This window comes from Hyla sarda, chromosome 6, assembly GCF_029499605.1.
Source record: "Hyla sarda isolate aHylSar1 chromosome 6, aHylSar1.hap1, whole genome shotgun sequence".
Lineage (NCBI taxonomy): Eukaryota > Metazoa > Chordata > Amphibia > Anura > Hylidae > Hyla > Hyla sarda.
In genome coordinates this window covers 140574497-140587938 of record NC_079194.1, presented here as the reverse complement: position 1 = coordinate 140587938, position 13442 = coordinate 140574497, and the positions used below count along the sequence as shown (strand labels likewise).

At 41.3% G+C, this 13442-nt stretch overlaps 1 protein-coding gene across 2 annotated transcripts in view; it reads right to left on the bottom strand.

Annotated features, from left to right (window-relative positions):
• The window catches only part of FANCD2OS (FANCD2 opposite strand), a 31909-nt gene that overhangs the window by 17392 nt on the left and 1075 nt on the right, over positions 1 to 13442 (bottom strand). The window lies entirely within an intron of this gene.

The following is a 13442-nucleotide window of genomic DNA, read 5'->3' as shown; positions in this document are numbered from 1 at the left end:
TGTAAACCGCCATCTGCATCGCAAGATGCGGTGATGAAATAAATAAACTCCAAAAGGTACCTTGAGAGGCGGCTAGCTGTCAATGCACATGCATAAACAGTTTATTTTATATATAATATATATATAATATATATAACAAAACAGCCGCTACGGCTTTTTTGTCAGGCACCTAATGAAAAAGCCAGAGTGGTTTTGAAATGCGTTGCATGGATCCCTGTATTGTGCAATAAATTGGTTACTTCTACCTCATTGTGGCAGCGCGATTGATCTCCCTTTTCCTGGATCTTTTTATCCACTTACTGGACTTTGTCTGTATATTAGAAAGGTTTAATGTTTTGCCAACATGTACAACATATAAAAAGTTTTTGTATCTGACAGTGCCCATTTAATGCAGCATTAATAACCAGCTGCAAAGTGTGGCCAGTGTAGTGGATCCTGAACCATCCATGCTTCTCCTCCAGGATGTTGGCTATTCTGCTCCATATGTCTGCATTGATAGCAGTTTTATTCTTTTTAGCGCTAATGGTATCCTTTTACATTCTCAAAAGCCTCCTCGTCCTTCCTGTATATTAGTTTAGTGAAATGTGTTCTGGAAGGAAGACTGTATGCAGGGTTTAGTACACTGACCATGTGTCTGAATGCTTTGTCTTTAACCATGGACAGTAGTCGTATGGACAGCAGACTAACATTTTTAAGATAGATTCTGTTTGTTTGAACCAAAGCTTGTTGTAGTGGACATTGGGGATTTAGATGCATAAATTCACTCATGGAGCACTGTCTCTTGCTGAAATTATTGAAAAGTTATATCAGTATGCAAAAAAAAGCAATTTCTGTCTAACTTACATTCATATTTAAAATATAAGATGGTTAGACAGCTTTTTATCTGCATAATACTTATCATTATTTATGTAACCCTTATTAACCTACTGGGCTTTTGCTTCCTTTAATAAGCCAACACGTTTTCTTTTCATGTGCTTATTCAGCCCCATAGTGCTTCCATGCCACGTAAGCTCGGCTTTGCACACTTTGCTGAGAATAAAAAACCTTTTCTGTTTTGTTTATTTATCCAATTAATCGAACCATTAATCGCCCAATTAATTGAATTTTACAAATAATTGTTAGTTGCAGCCCTAATATCAACCTATTAAGCATGCAGCCAATTGTTGCGTACTTATTATTTGCCAAATTCATTTTAGCTTAAAACTATGTCTAAGAAGAAAAATAGAAAGTCTGCACTGACGCCTACCAAAAAGCTGGAGGTGGTGTGAACTGCAACCAAAGCTCGGTCATCCAGATGTAATCGTGTTCACACGGTGCTCAATCCCCAGAAGTAAAGACAATCCAATATCAAGGAAGAAGCAAGCGGGAGGCACTCGTGGATGCTACACATAGAATTTATTCAGGTCCGGTCACAGGATACAATCAGCCAACTAGCCGTTTCACGCTAAATGTGCGTATTCATGACCTATCCCATAATCCTTCACCTGCACCTTTAAATAAGTCGGGATACACCCAACTTTATTAACAAACACCACATTACTTTAAAACAAGCAAATAGAATATATAGCACACTTCAATAGTACAAAATACATAAATTATGGTGAAAATAAATCTTGCACATATATTTTAGCAACAAATAGATAAATATATTGTTACAAAAGAATATAAAAGATGACAATAAAAAAATAACCAAAAATGCAAAATATAACAATATTTATCTATGTGTTGCTAAAATATACGTGCAAGATTTATCTTCACCATAATTTATATATTTTGTACTATTGAAGTGTGCTATATATTCTATTTGCTTGTTTTAAAGTAATGTGGTTGTTGTTAATAAAGTTGGGTGTATACCGACTTATTTAAGGTGGAGGTGAAGGATTATGGGATAGGTCATGAATAAGCGCATTTAGCGTGAAATGGCTAGTTGGCTGATTGTATCCTGTGACCGGACCTGAATAAATTCTACGTATAGCATCCACGAGTGCCTACCGCTTGCTTCTTCCTTGATATTGGATTGTCGTTACTTCTGGAGATTGAGCACCGTGTGAACACGAATACATCTGGATGACCGAGCCTTGGTTGCAGTTCACACCACCTCCGGCTTTTTGGTAGGCGGCAGTGCCGACTTTCTATTTTTCTTCTTGGACATTGTTGCATGGAACTTTATAATTGTCTGAGCACGCCAGTATAACCTACCTTTGCAAGAATGGAAGTTACGGAAGCGGTGGATATAAGTGAACATGTTGAGGAGCAACCTCAGCTGGAACCAGTAACGGTAATGAGCGGTCGAGAGGATGCAAGTTCCTTCTTTGCACAATGCAACACAAAAGATGAACTCCAAGTTATGGGAGCCAAAGCATTGGAATTCAAAATTACAATGTTAGCGGAGAAGGTTAGAAACTTTTGGACTGTAAATTCCTTAACTTCGTATGTATAGTGTGAAAGAGTGCCTCGAGGTCTAAGGGGCTACAAAGAAGTATCTCAATTTCAAGATGATGCCGAATTTTGTAGAGAGTGGAATCGCATACATCAGGACTATGGTATGAATTTGACCCGACTTATGTTAACTCGCAAGCAACAAGAATACACCAGTATTACGGAACAACTATTAAGAGCCAAGTCCGAATTAAAAACGAGACTGTCTGACACACACTATATTGCATTTGAAAAACGCCTGGAAAAAAAGTTCCGGTTCAAACAGACATAAAGGGGAGAAAGAAAAATAAGTTCCTGCGGGACAAACAGGATTATACATCCGGAAAACCGTTTGAGTGGAATCAACGCCGTCAGCAAAGGCGATGGCCAAGACGAAACAGGAAAGTTCACAATAATCAGGACTATTGGACCACAGACTCGGGGTCCGACTCCAGTACGAACATGGACACAGTTACTGATTCCTCCAGCCACGTGGCTGATAGGAATAACAAACCGTAACCCCCTTTAGGAGGTCAACCTGTAGGGGGAGAGGGAAGCAGCACAAAAAGAGCAATTGGAATCAAGAGGAAGCATGTTTCCTGGAGGAGGTAGGAGATATTGCCCCTCGTAATTCCACATATACATTTGAAAAGTCTGCACATGAGAATATTGCTAATGTGGTAACACCATTGAATGATACTAATGTTATTAATCTAACATCTATAGTTTTATCTGAAGATTGCAAGTCAGTCCTAGCCAAGGGTTTGAATTATTGTATGGTATCTGATTTAGATTTTCCCAAGTTTATTGTAGATCTACAGAGGGGGTTTCGAAAAATAAATTTACATAGTTTCTTCTCAGATAAAAACCTGTGTGTACCCCCAAAAATACAGGAAGGTGAACAACCAATTAGGATAGGACCCTTGGGTTTTTGTCTTAATGCTGAGTACACTGAAACAGATAAACAAACAGCTTTTACAGCTACTGTTAGATACCACTATTGATGAAAATGATTGCACTGAGGGGGACATTAGTCCTTTTACGGGGGGAGAACCGTCTACTTAAAATCCACCCTTGCCGGCAGAATCGAGTATGACTACCTTGGAATGCATACAGAGGGATGTGAAATCCTTGATATATCCGAAAGGAAGTCAAAATCTAACTATATTGCCTACAAGCCTAGCGGCTAATCAAACTCTATTATGTAACCTACAAAAAATTAGCGCAGAAAAATTATGTAACCAACATCACTTTATTAATCACAAATCAATAACAGGTAGAAAAAAAACATAAAAAATACCCACCCTTAAAATGCCCCCCCACACACACACACACAAGGCAGAATGTGGGGAACCTGATTCATAAGTATAGATGATATATGCAGTGTTCCTATCAGCATGCTGTTATACAATATACATATCAAGTACTGTACCTGTCGGTAACATGCTGAATACGTCCCCAAACTCTCCTGCCACCTCGACACGTGTTTCGGGCAAATCCCTTTCTCAAGAGGCTCATGGGAGTGAGGAACTGATGGCCCTTTATGCTACATGCCCTCCAATGGCGCATGAGCGTGGTCCGAACGCAGTGCGGCTTCCGGGCGGCGTCACTGGCGGAAGTATGTCATAATAACAACATCCGACAGTCTTGACTGCCGAACGAAAGACCGCGCCACGCCGGAATCACGCGCATGCGCACCGGGCAATACATGGTTGTAAAAGATGAGCGCCACAAGGGGGAGTTATTCAGCATCTCACCAACAGGTTAACAAACCAGGAGGAAACATATATAATGCACAAACATGTATATACTCTAAATCAATTGATGACACCCATGATCTATTAATAACAATAATAATGAAATAACTAGATATTGGTGTGACATGCAAAAACTAAAATAATTGTAAATAATAAAGAGAATAAATAATAAAAAATAAGAAATAGTAATAAAAAATAAAAATTTTAAAAAATAAGAAATAATAATAAAGACCAAATTAATCTACCACCTCCAAACTATTATAATGTGTTTGTCAATATGATCCCCAATCTTAACACCACACCCCATGATCAACTAAATCCTACCCTTCATGGTCCCTCTTCAACTATCCCTACGACCAAATGTCCTGGCATAATAGACACTACCCATGACTCATGGAAATTAGTTGATAAAAGTACCTATGGGGAAGACCCAACCACCCAATCCCACTAATCTAAAGTACTAATCCCAGTGTGAACCACAATAATACCTTGTGCTCGTTGCTAACAATGCTCTGGTAAGAGGGCCACTGACCCATATAATATATGTGAATACTATGCAAAGCCATGATTAGTGTACCCCAAATAGTGAACTAAAAAGTGTAACCCTTGGTGCATGGTGTGTGTGTGTGGGGGGGGGGGGGGGCATTTAAATGGTGGGTATTTTTTATGGGTTTTTTCTACCTGTTGTTATTGATTTGTGATTAATAAAGTGATGTTGGTTACATCATTTTTCTGGGCTAATTTTTTGTAGGTTACAAAATCTAACTATGAAGGAAAAATCAGCCCTTACCTGGCTGACTAAACAAAATGATATAATAGTGCGTGCTGCCGACAAGGTAGGTAATATTGTTCTATTGACAAAGGATTACTATTTAAAAGAGGCTGAATGGCAGCTAAGTAGTTTGGACACATATAGGAAATTACAAAAAGATCCCACTAGACACCTCCAAGAACAAGTGAGGTCCCTATTAAGTAAAGGCATCCAAAGGGGTATTTTTTTCACTAAGTTTGCTGAAAAATTATTTATTACAAGTCCACTAAAACCTTACTGGTACTGGATCCCAAAGATCCTCAAAAAATGTACAGACGCCCCCTGGTTGTCCAATAGTTGCGGGAAGGGGTTCGGTTACCAAACCCCTCTCGCAATATTTGGATTGGATCTTAAGACCACTGTTTGAAATGATTCCTTCTTATTTACAGGATACCCAACATTTGTTAAAAATGTTACATGATTTTGGATGGCAGAACGAATTCTGTTTGGGGAGTATTGATGTTGAGAGCCTGTACACCCGCATCCCTCAAGATGCGGGTGTACAGGCTGTCAGATATCAACTCAGTAAAATACCTGAATATAGTGTGGGTTTTGTTGACTATATTAGTGAGATGTTACTTTTCGTGTTGCAAAATAACGCATTTCAGTTTAATGAGGAATGGTATGTGCAAACGGGTGGAACGGTGATGGGGACACCTGTCGCCACAACTTTTGCAAATATCTTTTTGGGGTACCTGGAAGAGGAGCTAGTGTTTTCAATGAAAAATCCTTTTAAATGTTTTTTTGTCCCTATATGTCCGCTATATGGACTATATACTAGTGGTGTGGTCAGGCCCCCCAGAACAGTTTCATGACTTTGTAAATTATTTAAATCAAAATTCACACAATATGTTCTTTAATAGCGTTTTTGACAAGACACAAGTAGTGTTTTTGGATGTGCAACTAATAGTTAAAAATGCAGAATTAACAGTTGAGGGATATCGTAAACCTACTGCCACCAATGCTTTATTACAATATGATAGTTACCATCCAAGAAACATTAAAAAGGCTATTCTGTTTGGACAAATGGTAAGATTGAAATGAATCAATACTAATGAAGACGTTTTCTTGGCGCAAGCTAGGGACTTATGTATACGTCTGCAGGATAGGGGTTACCCCAAAGAGATACTGGATGAAGCTCTGGAGAGAGCTTCGGCTCTATCTCGGGAAGATCTATTATTTCAACAGTCTAAATCACACAGAAAAAAAACGCGTTAATAAAAGCAAAAAATCCCCACAACTAAACCAAGGGTCTGACAAACATTTTACCTTTTCTTTTGACTTCAGTCCGATGGAAAAGGTGATACGCAATGCAATAACAGAAAATTGGGACATTATACAAGCGGACAAATCATTGAAGGATGTGGCTGCCAATAGAACTGTTATTACATTTAGAAGAACTAAGAACTTAAGGGATGTATTGGTCAAAAATAGGTTAACAAAAAATGAAGAACCTAATAGTGATGCGAATTGATTAAAAAAACTATTACCGGCTGGGAATTTTAAATGTGGACAGTGCAGTTTTTGTAGCAATCTGAAAACAGTCAAACAAGTGCGTTTGGGAAGTGAAACTTTTTGGATCAAGGATTTCATTACATGGAAAAAAGGTTTTGTTGTGTATACGTTAATTTGCAGTTGCGGATATTTTTATATAGGCAAGACGATCAGGCCGATGTATGTTCGCTTTAGGGAACATTTGAGATCCCTCAGGAATAGGCAGCACAAGATTTATAAAACATATGCAGGTGGTACACCAGAACAATAGTAAGGATTTGAAGTTTATGGGATTGCATGTTCAAAAGCTTTCGGAAAGAGGTGGAGATAGAAACAAATTATTGTTACAAAAAGAAACTGAAATTATTCTACATACTGAAGCTCTGGGAGTCCTATGTTTAAACACTAGAAGCAATTTAAGTACGTTTCCCCTAGATCATTAACCACCTACTGTCTGCAGCCTTTTTTCATTCATGAATAATATTATTATTACTTTGGGTTTATTTTATTTTTTTCAGTTTTTTCCTGTAACTTTTTTTTTATTTAGCATTTTTGGTTATTTTTTTATTTTATTTTTTTATATTCTTTTGCAACAATATATGTATCTACTTGTTGCTAAAATATATGTGCTGTATTGATGTGTGCTATATATTCTATTTGCTTGTTTTAAAGTAATGTGGTGTTTGTTAATAAAGTTGGGTGTATCCCGACTTATTTATGGTGGAGGTGAAGGATTATGGGATAGATCATGAATAAGCGCATTTAGCGTGAAACGGCTAGTTGGCTGATTGTATCCTGTGATAGGACCTGAATAAATGCTATGTGTAGCATCCACGAGTGCCTCCCGCTTGCATCTTCCTTGATTTCAGCTTAAAACCAGTTGTGTACCTCGCATTGCCCGGTTTTTCTTACCTCAGCCTTGTGGGAAGGAAAAGCAACAAAAGAGAAAGCTGTTGTCCTTGTATCCCATCCTCACAGCCTGACCCCATATCCCCTACTCATATACCGACCCTATATCCCGTACCCTTATCCTGTCCTCATCATATCCCGTCCTCAAGTGGCGTGGCTTTGTGAGAGGGGGCATGATTTGCAAGCCAGACCTATGTACAAAAAAGCATAGAAAATAAAAGAGGTGTGGCCTAAAGGGTGGGGATTTTGTCGATTTCCAGCTGGACTGACGCACTCACCAGGAGATGCAAAGCAGAGCTTGTGAAGTAAGGTACTGAAAGTCCTATATACTTGCATAGAACGTAAAACATAAACCCCATCCTTCACGTAAGGGGGTAGGTTAGGTTAGGGTGAAATAACTTATCCTGTATTTTTAGTTGATATACAAGTTAAGCTAGGTTCACACGGCCGTTGTCTTCTATCCCGCTTTTCTCCCGTTACTGGCTCCTAAATGTATTATACTACTAACAGATGCAAAAGGATGCCATTTTGTGGCATCTTTTTGCATCAGTTTTTCATCCGTTTATATGAAAAGTCAGCCGCCTACAGACTCCCGCAGTCGGGACTACTACTACTCCCATCATGGAACAGACTTGTTTCAGTGATGAGAGTATTAGTTCCTGGCTCCGCTCCCCTGCGATGTGTATTTTTACTTTCATTTTGAAATACCTCACGGGGAGCCCTGAATGGCCGGCACAGAGTGGCCATTTAGGACTCCCAGCAGGGTTTTTAAAGTCGCATAGTGCTTCAGGGACCAAATGTATATAGACGCGCAGCGGGGGCTATATGTATAGAAAAGGGAGGGGCTATATGTCTGGCCCCCCGCAGCGCTTCTATATGCTGCGCTACACATATATACACACTGCTCAAAAAAATAAAGGGAACACTTAAACAACGCAATGTAACTCCAAGTCAATCACACGTCTGTGAAATCACACTGTCCACTCAGGAAGCAACACTGATTGACAATCAATTTCACATGCTGTTGTGCAAATGGAACAGACAACAGGTGGAAATTATAAGCAATTAGCAAGACACCCTTAATAAAGGAGTGGTTCTGCAGGTGTGACCACAGATCACTTCTCAGTTCCTATGCTTCCTGGCTGATGTTTTGTTCACTTTTGAATTCTGGCGGTGCTTTCACTCTTGTGGTAGCATGAGACTGAGTCTACAACCCACACAAGTGCAGCTTATCCTGGATGGCACATCAATGCGAGCTGTGACAAGAAGGTTTGCTGTGTATGTCAACGTAGTGTCCAGAGCATGGAGACGCTACCAGGAGACAGGCCAGTACATCAGAAGACGTGTAGGAGGGCAACAACCCAGCAGCAGGACCGCTACCTCCGCCTTTGTTCAAGAAGTAGGAGGAGCACTGCCAGAGCCCTGCAAAATGGCCAACAGCAAGCCACAAATGTGCATGTGTCCACTCAAACGAGTCCACATGCACAGACTCCACGAGGCTGGAATGAGGGCCCGACATCCACAGGTGGGGGTTGTGCTTACAGCCCAACACCGTGCAGGACGCTTTGGCATTTGGCAGAAAACACAAAGATTGTCAAATTCGCCACTAGCGCCCTGTGCTCTTCACAGATGAAAGCAGGTTCACACTAAGCACATGTGACAGAGTCTGGAGACGCCATGAAGAATGTTTTGCTGCCTGCAACATCCTCCAGCATGCCCGGTTTGGCCGTGGGTCAGTAATGGTGTGGGTTGGCATTTCTTTCAGGGGCTGCACAGCCCTCCATGTGCTTGCCAGAGGTAGCCTGACTGCCATTAGGTACCGAGATGAGAACCCTTGTGAGACCATATTCCGCTGGTGCGGTTGGCGCTGGGTTCCTCCTAATGCAAGACAATAGACCTCATGTTGCTGGAGTGTGTCATCAGTTCCTGCAAGAGGAAGGCATTGATGCTATGGACTGGCCCACACATTCCTCAGATCTGAATCCGATTGAGCACATCTGGGACGTCATGTCTCGCTCAATCCACCAACGACACATTGCACCACAGACTGTCCAGGAGTTGGCGGATGCTTTAGTCCAGGTCTGGGAAGACATCACTCAGGAGACCATCCGCCATCTCATCAGGAGCATGCCCAGGCATTGTAGGGAGGTCATACAGGCACATGGAGGCCACACACACTACTGAGCCTCATTTTGACTTGTTTTAAGGACATTACATCAAAGTTGGATCAGCCTGTAGTGTGGTTTTCCACTTTGATTTTGAGTGTGACTCCATATCCAGACCTCCATGGGTTGATAAATTTTATTTCTATTTTTGTGTGATTTTCTTGTCAACACATTCAACTATTTAAAGACTAAAGTATTTCATACGATTAGTTCATTCATTCAGATCTAGGATGTGTTATCTTAGTATTCCCTTCTATCAGCAGAGTTTGCAGGACACTTCTATATACATATGGCCCCTGCAGCATTCTGTGACTTTAAAAACCCCACGGGAGCCCTGAATGGACACTCTGTGCCAGCCATTCAGGGCTCCCGGCGGGGTATTTAAAAATGAAAGTAAAAATACACTCTCTACATCGCAGGGGAGCGGAGCATGCCGCTCGCTCCCCTGGTTAATAACTTCTGATCGCATCGGGTCTCAGAAGTAAGACTCGGTGCGATCAATCCCTCAGCCCCTGTACTACTACCCCCAACATGGAACAGACTGTTCCATGATGGGGATAGTAGTACAAGCACTAATGTAGCCTCCCCAGCTGCCCCTAGACTCCCACAGCCGGGGGAACTACTATTCCCATCATGGAAACGAGTGTTTTCCATGATGGGAGGAGTAGTAGTCTTGCAGCACTGCAGGAGTCTGCTGAGGTCATCTTAGAAGCATGCTCAGAAGTAATAACTGTTTAAAAACTGATATTATGAACCGGGGCAAACAGAGGACATTAAAGTAGACTTCAATGTTAAATTTATAATATCCTTTTCTATTCCGTTATTTTTTGAGGTGAGAAAAAATACTGCATGCAACGTCTTTTCCCCATTTAAAAAAAAAAAAATTAGCAGAAAGCAAACTGGTGATAAAGGATTGTAAAAAAAAAAAAAAAAAATCCCATTGATATCAATGGGATTATTTTACAGCCATTTGCAACACTTTTGAAAAATTATCATACAGATTGAAAGCAGACATTTATTAACGGGGGCACACGTTAATGTGAAGGAGCCCTAACGCGTACCAATTTTCATGGAAATATCTTTAGTAGTTTGGAAGTGATGCTGGAACATACACACACACAATGGCCCAGATTTATCAAACTGTGTGAGAGAAAAAAAATGGAGTGATTTTTCCCACAGCAGCCAATTACAGCTCAGCTTTCACTTTACCAGAGCTCGTTAGCTGAGCTGTGATTGGTTGCTGTGGGAAAATCACTCTTTTTTTTCTCTGTTTGATAAATCTTGGCCAATGAGTTTTATATGTATACATGTACTGCTAAACAAAAAAAACATGCGTGTATAGTAGTAGTATGCGTCCGATCTCCGTTTGATCTGCCCCTTGTGGGGCAAATCCGTATGACTGCAAAGGAAATCGGATCGGAAGAGATTACGGTATATTCTGGACTTAATCTGGAGCACTCAATGATAGATTTTTTTGTTATCGCTTTATCAAACTGATGACATTTTATACATTTGGCTATAAATACTAAATACAAATTTTTTTTTTCTGGAGAAATGTGGAGCCTTGGTGCAATCTTCTTTATGTGAAAGGTGGCTGAACCAAGATACTAATATTGAAAGTGGTTTAGTCTATCTGCATCACCATTTTTAACATTCCATCTTATTGGTTTGTGAGCAAGAAGGAAAACACTTGGAGTAAGAGGCAAAGTCTATCTATTGGATCCATGCTCTTTTGTAATCGATGGATTTTGGTTGGATGGATCTCTGCTCCAATGGGTCTTTTAAAAACAAACCTTTAGACTGTGAGCCCTGATATCATGAGTTGTTTCTGTGCGGCTTCGATATTGGCATTTTGGGGTTCATATAAATAATTATCTTATACTATAAATTTTTTGAGGAATGGAAAAAAGGAGAAATTTAGCTTTCCCCCCCCCCCCCCAAAAAAAATCTTTCTTAAAAAAAAATCACTGTAGTTTTTAGTGGTCACCACTAAGGCCAGTAATGATTGGGAACTTCCTTCATGTTGGAGATAAAAAAAAAGGAAAAGCTGCTTAAGGGGTAGTCCAGGAAACAACTTATCTCTGTACCCCTCCTAGGCTCCTCTGTCCCCTTCTCTCTGTACCCCTCCTAGGCTCCTCTGTCCCCTTCTCTCTGTACCCCTCCTAGGCTCCTGTCCCCTCCTCTCTGTACCCCTCCTAGGCTCCTCTGTCCCCTCATCTCTGTACCCCTCTAGGTTCCTCTGTCCCCTATGTCCGCCTTCTCTCTGTACCCCCTCTAGGCTCCTCTGTCCCCTATGTCCGCCTTCTCTCTGTACCCCCTCTAGGCTCCTCTGTCCCCTTCTCTGTACCCTATGTCCGCCTTCTCTCTGTACCCCCTCTAGGCTCCTCTGTCCCCTTCTCTGTACCCTATGTCGATGGATTTTGGTTGGATGGATCTCTGCTCCAATGGGTCTTTTAAAAACAAACCTTTAGACTGTGAGCCCTGATATCATGAGTTGTTTCTGTGCGGCTTCGATATTGGCATTTTGGGGTTCATATAAATAATTATCTTATACTATAAATTTTTTGAGGAATGGAAAAAAGGAGAAATTTAGCTTTCCCCCCCCCCCCCAAAAAAAATCTTTCTTAAAAAAAAATCACTGTAGTTTTTAGTGGTCACCACTAAGGCCAGTAATGATTGGGAACTTCCTTCATGTTGGAGATAAAAAAAAAGGAAAAGCTGCTTAAGGGGTAGTCCAGGAAACAACTTATCTCTGTACCCCTCCTAGGCTCCTCTGTCCCCTTCTCTCTGTACCCCTCCTAGGCTCCTCTGTCCCCTTCTCTCTGTACCCCTCCTAGGCTCCTGTCCCCTCCTCTCTGTACCCCTCCTAGGCTCCTCTGTCCCCTCATCTCTGTACCCCTCTAGGTTCCTCTGTCCCCTATGTCCGCCTTCTCTCTGTACCCCCTCTAGGCTCCTCTGTCCCCTATGTCCGCCTTCTCTCTGTACCCCCTCTAGGCTCCTCTGTCCCCTTCTCTGTACCCTATGTCCGCCTTCTCTCTGTACCCCCTCTAGGCTCCTCTGTCCCCTTCTCTGTACCCTATGTCGATGGATTTTGGTTGGATGGATCTCTGCTCCAATGGGTCTTTTAAAAACAAACCTTTAGACTGTGAGCCCTGATATCATGAGTTGTTTCTGTGCGGCTTCGATATTGGCATTTTGGGGTTCATATAAATAATTATCTTATACTATAAATTTTTTGAGGAATGGAAAAAAAGAGAAATTTAGCTTTCCCCCCCCCCCCCCCCCCAAAAAAAATCTTTCTTAAAAAAAAATCACTGTGTAGTTTTTAGTGGTCACCACTAAGGCCAGTAATGATTGGGAACTTCCTTCATGTTGGAGATAAAAAAAAGGAAAAGCTGCTTAAGGGGTAGTCCAGGAAACAACTTATCTGACACTTATCGCCGATCCACAGGATAAATGATAAGTACATAGCTGTCAGACCTCCTCCCGTAGACATGAATGGAGTAGCCGTGTCGGCTGTGATCGCCCGTCCTCTGGTATGAAGCGGAGTTCGCTCCGTGCACCAGATCACTGGGCTGCCGCGCTGGAGATTTTGGAGGGTCCCAGCAGCCGGAACCCCACAATTAGACATATTATACCCTATCATTTAAAAAGAGGATAAGATGTTTAGTGGTGGAGTACCCCTTTAACGTCAAACCTATTTTTCCTGCTAATATGGTATCTCATTATTTGAAGCCTAAGCCAAAAAATTACAAGGAGTTGTGATCTATTCTACACCCCACCACCACTACAAAAAAAAAAAAACTCCTCTGTCCCCTTCTCTCTGTACCCCTCCTAGGCTCCTCTGTCCCCTTCTCTCTGTACCCCTCCTAGGCTCCTCTGTCCCCT